Source organism: Alligator sinensis, unplaced genomic scaffold, assembly GCF_000455745.1.
Source record: "Alligator sinensis unplaced genomic scaffold, ASM45574v1 scaffold389_1, whole genome shotgun sequence".
Classification (NCBI taxonomy): domain Eukaryota; kingdom Metazoa; phylum Chordata; order Crocodylia; family Alligatoridae; genus Alligator; species Alligator sinensis.
This window is the reverse complement of record NW_005841951.1, coordinates 1,208,415-1,216,644: the sequence shown is the minus strand read 5'-3', so window position 1 is coordinate 1,216,644 and position 8,230 is coordinate 1,208,415.

Sequence of the window (8,230 nt, the reverse complement as noted above, 5' to 3'; positions counted from 1 at the left end):
CCTGGGGGTCTTTAAGAAGCAGCTCGATGCCTACCTGGCTGGGGTCACTTGAGCCCAGTTTCCCTCCTGCCCAGGCAGGGGGTCGGACTTGAAGATCTACAAGGTCCCTTCCGACCCTACTTCTATGATTCTATGGAGTAGCATTGTATATTCATTATATGCAAGATGGCCAAAAAATAAGACTGGTAGTGCCAAGAAAGAGTATGATAAAACAGCAACTCTTGAGCTCAAAATCATTTTGAAGAAGGAAAGTGGTTCTACTGTGGTAGGATTGAGGTCATTTAGAGATCCTTCATATAGAAATCCAATCTACTGGATTCCTATACGGAGAGATTGCTGTAAGATTTCCAGAGAAATTAATACTACCAGATATTGCTATTTAAGGAGGCGAAATTCTTATATAGGCTAAGGACAGAAATTACACATAAACCAGTATAAGTGATCAGAAACTGGTTCAAATATGTAACACAACAGAAGTTCAGTGCACATAAACTGTTTTCAAAATGGCTGAAACCAGTTTAAGATAACGGATGTAGTATCAGACTTAACTGATTTAGGTCAAAACAGTTTATTGAACTTCTGTCCAAGATCCCCTCCAGCTTTAAGTTAACTCATAGTCCTCCAGCATCCCAAGATGCTTTGCAAGACCCCAGCATCCCAAGATGCTTTGCAAGACCCTGTCCCCCTCGCAGGGTGGGTGGGTTAGCCTTAGCTCAAGGGCTAAATACAGATAGTCAAGGCTGAATTGATTCAGTCTTTGCAGATTAATGAAAGCTTCAGAGATAAATTGAGAAGTGAACAGACATTCACTTTTGATTCAGGAAATGCAGCCACATACCTGCAGTGGCTCAGGCCAGAAGCTGGGGGCAGTAAAAAACACATCCCAGCCTGCCAGATACCGCCAAAGGGAAGGGACTGAAGCGCCAAACGCTTTTCCCCAATCCCTACTTGGGCAGAGGGGGTGTAGCCAGGCCCCAGCTCTGAGCTAGCACACTGAGGCCAGGGGGAGGGGTGCTTTAAACCTCCACCACGGCCTGCATGACACCCCAGCCTGAGTCCCAAAGCATCAGCTGTCAAGGCACTAGCTGCCCCTGCCCTGCACCTTTACCACTTCTGTTCTCCCCTCTTCTTCCCCAACCAAATGACTGTTGCTAGCTACTGCAATGCTAAATCTTGCACTGAAGCTCTCCAGCAACCTTTTGGCTGAAGGGGGAAGTGTGAGGAAGGTCATCTTCAGCCTGCCCCAGGTGCTCTGAGTCAGCCAGGCTCAGCCTCTGTCTCATCAGCACCACTTTATCAGCTTTAGCTAGGCCTAAGGAGGCTTGAGGCTGGCAAAGTGGAGAGGAGAGGGGTGAGCAGATCTCTTGCAGGGGCAGCTGGCAAAGCCTAGGCTGCAAACCTCCCTGGGAAGGGAGTGGGCAGCTAGTCGGACCCACTTCATTTTCTGTTTTGAAGTGAAGAATCGGGTGGGGGAGGGGGGGGAGCAGAAAGGAGGCAGGGGGAGATGGGCTGTGGGGAATGCTCAGCCTGTGTGATTAGGCAAGGGAGGATTTGGGTGGTATGTGTGTGTGTGGGGGGGCAGTGGGTGTGTGTGCAGGGAGTATGTGTGTATATACGGAGGGGTATGGGGGAGCATAGAGGTTGTATGCGTATGCATGTGGGGGATGTGTGGGTGTATTTGTTTGAATGAGTGTGTGCAGATCTGTGCATGGGTCTGGAGAGGGGTCTGCATGTGGGTGTGTGAGCATGCGTGTGCACATGCATGTTTTCAGGCATGGTTCTGGGGAGGTGGGGGGGTGTGCACACGTGCGTATCTGGGGGATGAATGTACACGTGCATGCATGCAGTGGTGGGTGTGCAGGTACCATATCTGCTTCCTGAGCACCATAAAGGTGGTGCTGATGGTGTGCATGTGGATGCACATCAGGTCTGCTGCAGGGTTTGAGTGTGGAATGTGTGTTGTGGGGGGTAACAGCATGTGAGGGACTGCTTCTCCCAGACAAACCCCGGCTGACAGACTAATGGTTCCAGGGGAAGAGCTGGGTCCACCTGCTGGTCCAGCTGGGGTAGGGCTGTATGTATGTGCCTGACTGGGGGTGGGGATGGCAGCGGTGACCTGCGAGGGACAGAGAGCTGGAGCGAGCCTCATGCCTGGCCGGCAGCATGAGGAACCTGCAGCTGGCAGGGGAGGCGGTGTGGGGCAACCTGTGCGTAAAGCAGTTCTGCTGAAGCAGGAGGTTGAAGAGGAAGAGCAAGGCACATGCCCTAATGGTCCTGGGACCCCAACGCACACAGGCAACAGCTGGCTAGGCAGCAGCGTGCAGGCAACACTGCTGCAGCTCTGGGCAGGTGCCCTGGTAGGCCGGACTGGCCATGCAGGACAAGCCCTTTGTGCCTGCTGCTGCCTGAGCTGGTTTCGTGTCCATGGGCCTCTGAGTCAGCCTGGCAGCCATGGGCATGAAGGGCTCATCCCACATAGCCAGTCCAGCTGCCAAGGCACCTGCCAATAGCTGCAGCAGCAGTGCCTCTGTGCTGCTGCCTGACTGGCCACCACCCGCACGCGCTGGGGCCCCAGAACCTGACGCTGCAGAGTTGCTTCATGCACAGGTTGCCTGATGATGCTTTCCCTGCCAGCTGCAGGTCCCTCATGCTGCCAGTGAGGCACAGGGCTTGATTCCATTCTCTGCTGCTCTCAGGTCACCACTGCCACCCCTGCCCCACAGCCAGGCACACACATACACTCCCCTTGCTGCCTAGCAAGATGAGCAGGCAGACCTGGCTCTTCCCCCTGAGCCATCAGGCTGTCAGCTGGGGTTTGCCTCAGGGTGGCGGGGGGAAGTCCCTGCTGGGCTACTGCCAGCCCCGCTGCTTGCGAGGAAAGCAGGGGATGTGGCCACGCCCCAGCTTGGGGTCTGCGCACTGAGGTGGGGAAGGGAGTTTAAACCCCGGGCCAAGCTCTGTCGAGCCCAAACTGGCCCTGCACCATTGGGGGAGCCCCCTGCTGGCACAGGAGCGGTCCATGCATGTCCGCTGGTGCTGTGTCGAAGGGATCATGGGGGGGGGCACATTCCCCATTCCCAGATTTCTGTGCTGACAACAGGACGTGGAGCTGCAGCCTGGCCAGATCAGTATTTGGCAGGAGCTGCTTCCATGGCCCAGCAGGTGGGTCCCAGCATGGGAGGGTGGAGCAGGGCAGAGAGAGACAGTGCTGGCACCACCAGTGCTAGGATGACAGGGGGTGACTTACCATGCCAGCATGGCTGATGCAGGGCACCCAGTGGCGGCAGCACTGAGTTTCCCTGCCCTGTTCTGCCCTCCTGTGCTGGGTCCTGCCCACTGGGCCCTGGAGGTGGCTCCTGCACAATGTTGGTCTCGCCAGGCTGCAGCCCCATGCCCTGCTGTTGATGCAAAAAACTGGGGGAACGTGTGCCTGCCCTCCCATGACCCTTCTAAAACCTTGCCAATGGGGGTGCCCAGATTGCCCCAGTGCCATTGTGGGGGTTCCCCCAGTGGTGCAGGGCCACTGTGGGCCTACCAGAGCTTGGCTCTTATGGCTCGGATTGGCCATGTGCCATCGGAGCTGTGCACCAAATTGTGGTGTGCCCGGACTGCCCTTGTGCCATCAGGGAGCCCCCTGATCTGCAAGGCCAGATCAGGCTTGCCAGAGCTCAGCCCCTGGCCCTGATGGCAAAGGCACAGTCCCCTAGCCCTGGCCCTCCAACCCCACCCCATCCCATAGATTTACCTGTATCTAGCAGCTAGGGCTGCTCCCACCACCCTGCCTGGCTGTATTGCTGTCTGTGTGTGTGTGCATGCTCACATGCACGTGGTACCCCTTATCTCTGATCACCTTCCCCCCACTTCCCCCAGCCGCAGGCATCTCTTTGCAGGCTAGAACTCTGCCAGCCTGCAAGGGGAAACCCACAGTTTCTCACTTCAAAGGGTAAAAATCCATATTTTTCCGTGGGATATGTAACATCTGGATCCCTGTTGATCAGCAGAGATAGCTATTTGTTACTGGTTAGAAAATGTCAGGGGAAAAAAAGGGAGAAGTGCCAAAAGCCAAGCTGAGTTACAAACTGCAGATTAAAACAAATGGCAACAGATTATTCAGGCATATAAAAAAAAAAAAAGTGAGCAAAGAAAGATGAAAGAGTGGCTTTATAGTGGTGATGGTACTGAAATTAAATGACAGTATTAGAATGGCCAAAAAACCAAAATGTTTTGCCTACATTTTAAAGAAGGGTGATACTATATATCGGGGCAAAGGCTAGATGGAAAATTAGACTGATACTGTCATGGAGTGCTGGGGGGTGCTTGCTCAGGAAGTCTTGTCTGGTCTCTAAGAGTACACCTTGAAGCTAGCTCAAGCTTGGTTTCTAGAACAATGGGGGAGCCTGAGCATCTTTCCATTCTGCGACCCTGGCCATGCGATTCCTCAGCCTCCCAGGTTCTCTGTAACCCTTTTTCAAGGAACTAGCATCCAGTTCTGCTCCCAAGAGACAAAACTTCACCTCCTCCTGGGGTGACCCAGTGTAACTCACTGTTCCAAGTAGCGCAAAATAGTCTCTTCGGTACTGAGACAAGGGCCAGCCAGCCAAGGTCCCTCTAAGTCCAAAGTCTCTCCACTCCTGATCTAGCCTGCACAGCTTGACCACCGCCAAAGATACTCAGCTATTCCCTTCCAGTCTTTTCCAGCTCCCCATTGCTCTTCCAGCTTCTCTCATCCCTCCAGACTCTACTGGTCCAAGACTTGCCAGGCTACTTTTTCCAGCCTGTTCTCCCTTTTGCCGTGTTTATCTGCCCTCCCACTTCTGGGTACTGGCCATCTCACCTGTGTTGATAAGCCAATACAGCCATTCCCAACTGCTGATGCTAAAGGGCCATGTCTTCTCTTCTGTGGCCAGCTTTGGCACCTAAATCCTCCTTCTCTGTGCACAGGCTAAGAAGGTAACCAGAGCCAGACAATATTATAACAACGTGAATATTGTGATATTTTTATTAACTACAAAACATGCAGTCCATCACAGGAGCAAAGGTAGGATGGAAAATTACAGTGACGGTATGGAAATGGAAATGACCCCATCAGAAGCAAAAACAAAACTGGCTGAACCTTATGTGCTTAACTGGAGAGAAATAGGTGGAATGGGATAATCTCCCTGCCAGTACTGGAATAAATTAGCACATTAAATCACAGGTCAGGTAGCAAGGATTTTTAATAAACCTATCGAGCCTTGTGTTATTGGAGAATAGCAAATATAGTACTGATACTTGATATGGTACTTAAATTGTGAAAAAAAGAGATCTGGGGAACTACAACCCCACCAATTTGACTATAACATTAGGTAAATTTTGAAGGGAAAAATAAGTAAAGGCATGAAAATGAATAAAAAATAGGATCAAATACAACATAAATTTACCAAAGGTAGATTTACACTAGACTAATCCAATCTGTTTGTTTGATAAAAGGAGATACAATTGATTGAATATGTCTAGACTTCATTAAAACCATTGTTACAGTTCCACATGAAAAGTTATTAGTTTAAACTGGAGAAGATGGAGATTATTAAATGGCTTAAAAACTGGTAAAAAAGGAGATGACAACAGTTCATGTTTGAAAAAGAACTATCTTGCTGACTGACATTTAATAGTGGAATTCCTCAAAGATCAGCTTTGGGACCAATCTTGTTTAATATTTTAATTAATGACCTTGGCACAGAAAGTAATCTACTAATTAAATGTGCTGATGACAAAAAATTGGGAGGCACTGTCAATGATGAGAAGGGTAAAAGTACCATACGGGAGGAACTGGGCAACCTTGAAGGCTTGGAATAGAAAGTTTGGTAGTATAAGGTCAGGCATTTGGGGAACTAATAGCAAAATACTGAGCTATCAGTTTGAGAGCTCATCTTTTGGAAATTACAGAGGAAACATAAGACCTGTATGTGTACTGGTCAATCACAAGCTGTCTATGAATGTAACAGCCATGAAACAAAGCAAATGTGATTCTAGGATGTAAGAGGTAAGGTATTCCCAGGACAGGTAGGGAAGTATTAATAGCATTGTACCAGCTCCTGCGAGACATCATTTAAAATACTATGTACAATTGTGGTCATGCAGGTTATAGAAAAAATGAATTCAAATTTGATCAGGTACAGAGAAGGTATACTAAAATAATCTGAGAAGTGGATGGTCTATCTTGTGAGAAGATATTGGAAAAACTTGACTTAATTAGCTGCAAGGAAAAAAGTTGTCTATAAATACACCCAGGGGGTAAACACCTAGGAAAAAGAACAATTCAAGCTAAAGGACAATATTGGCACAAAACCAAATAGACATAAATCAGCTGTGCACAGATACAGGCTGCAAATTGGTAAAAAGTTTCTAGCCATCACAGGACTGAGATTCAGAACAAAAAACTAGAGACAAAAGATTAACTAGTTTTAAGATGGAACTTGACCAGTTTATCAAAGAGGTTGTGTAAAATGCGGTTGTCTTTGACAGGGACTTGGGCTTCATGAAGCAGGAGATTCCTTCTAGACCAACCTTTTTGGACTTGAGGCACTCTTACATTGGACTCAAGGAACCCGTCCATAACGTTTGTGAACTTCAAAAACTAATTTATTGTATTTACTCAAATCCAAAATAAGGGTTTTTTTCTCCATTTAACATGGGGGGAAAAGCAGTTCATCTTGGATTCAAGTACAAAGTGGTGGGGCAGGGAGGGAGGGAGACCTGCTACAGCTCTGACTTCAGCTCTGACCAGGAGTCAGGGCTGCAGTTGCAGCCTGCCACCCCCACTGCTACCACCTCCACCCCTCTACCTGCTCCCTTTCCCTGCTGCTTACCCTCTGGCCCTAGCTCTGTCCAGTAACCTGCCCCCACCTCCCACCTTCCCCACTTCCGCTGCAGCGGTGGGGCTGGTAGCAACTGCAAGATGACCCTCCGATTTTATACATGGAAAATTATAACAAATTTATAATTTTTCCATATACAGAATCTAATTACTGGGGGGTCACCTTAAATACAAAGCTGTTTTGAATTTGGGTAAGTATGCTAGATATAGATAACAGTCTATATAATATATAAATATATCAGTGTTTACTTCCTTGTAGAGGGACTGGGCAGTGGGGGTGGGGAATCGGCCAGGCAGGGACACGCCTAAGCCTTCACTTATTTGCTTATCTCCTCACACCTCATGCTGTGAAACCCTGGCTGAGAATGCTGTTCTAGGCCTATGATGTCATTCTATCAAACAGGAATGAGATGAGCAGTCAGCTCCTTGGCAGGTCACAGCTCACCACACCCTAGCTACAAAATTCTCTGAAAAGGAAAACAGGTGTGATCTACCTCGTGCAAAGGGGTTTGAATCCAAAGAGGAATACAGCATAATTTCCTGTTCAGAGCTGGAACAAAAGCTCAGAATTGTGTTGTTGCTAGAAATGGCAAAAAACCCCAACCCCCAACAACCCCAAAACACTGGTTTATCCACCTCTCTTTCAAAGTCAGCACTCTCTTAATAAACAGTTACTATATCCCACTCCTTTCCTCCCTTCTCTCTCCAGCTCTATTTTTAACTCTCCGGTTCATTTCCCCATGCTTATTTTCAACCTGCTGAGAGGTTGGCTTTATTTTGTTGAATATTCCTTTTAAGAGCATTTTCTACCTTAGCATTTTTCCCTGCAGCAATGTCATGTGTCCTGGTTGCTCTTTCTCTGCTTTTCTGGGATCCTTCCTTTCTCAGTTCCTTCTCCAGTCCACACCACCCGGGCGATCCTTGCCTCTGCACGCGCCTGTGGGGCAGGGGCAGGGGCAGGGGCAACAGGCCCCGTTCGCGGCCCGAACGCAGGTGAGCGCGATGGTGAAGTGCGCAGGGCCCAAGTGAGAACAGAGGGACCTGGAAGGGCACAGCAAAGGCTGTTTTGAAGCAGTGTCTGCACGGCTGCTTGGGACATGGCTACTCTGCTATCCTTCTTTTAACACCCTCTCTCCTGCGCGGGACCCGAGGGAAGAGGAGCTCCGTCCCAGGGCTGGGGGCGGGTGCTACAATCATAGGGGCTGAGAAGAGGCTTGCCCCAAATGAAGTCAGGCTGCAGGGGGCCCCCAGGAGGAGCTCTCCCGGGCCTGGGAAGAGGCAGGCGGAGGCGGACAAGGTGCTGTCCGCCTCCGCCGCGGTGGGGCGGGGACTTCTTCCTCTCGCAGCGCAACACACAGGATGTACAATACTAAC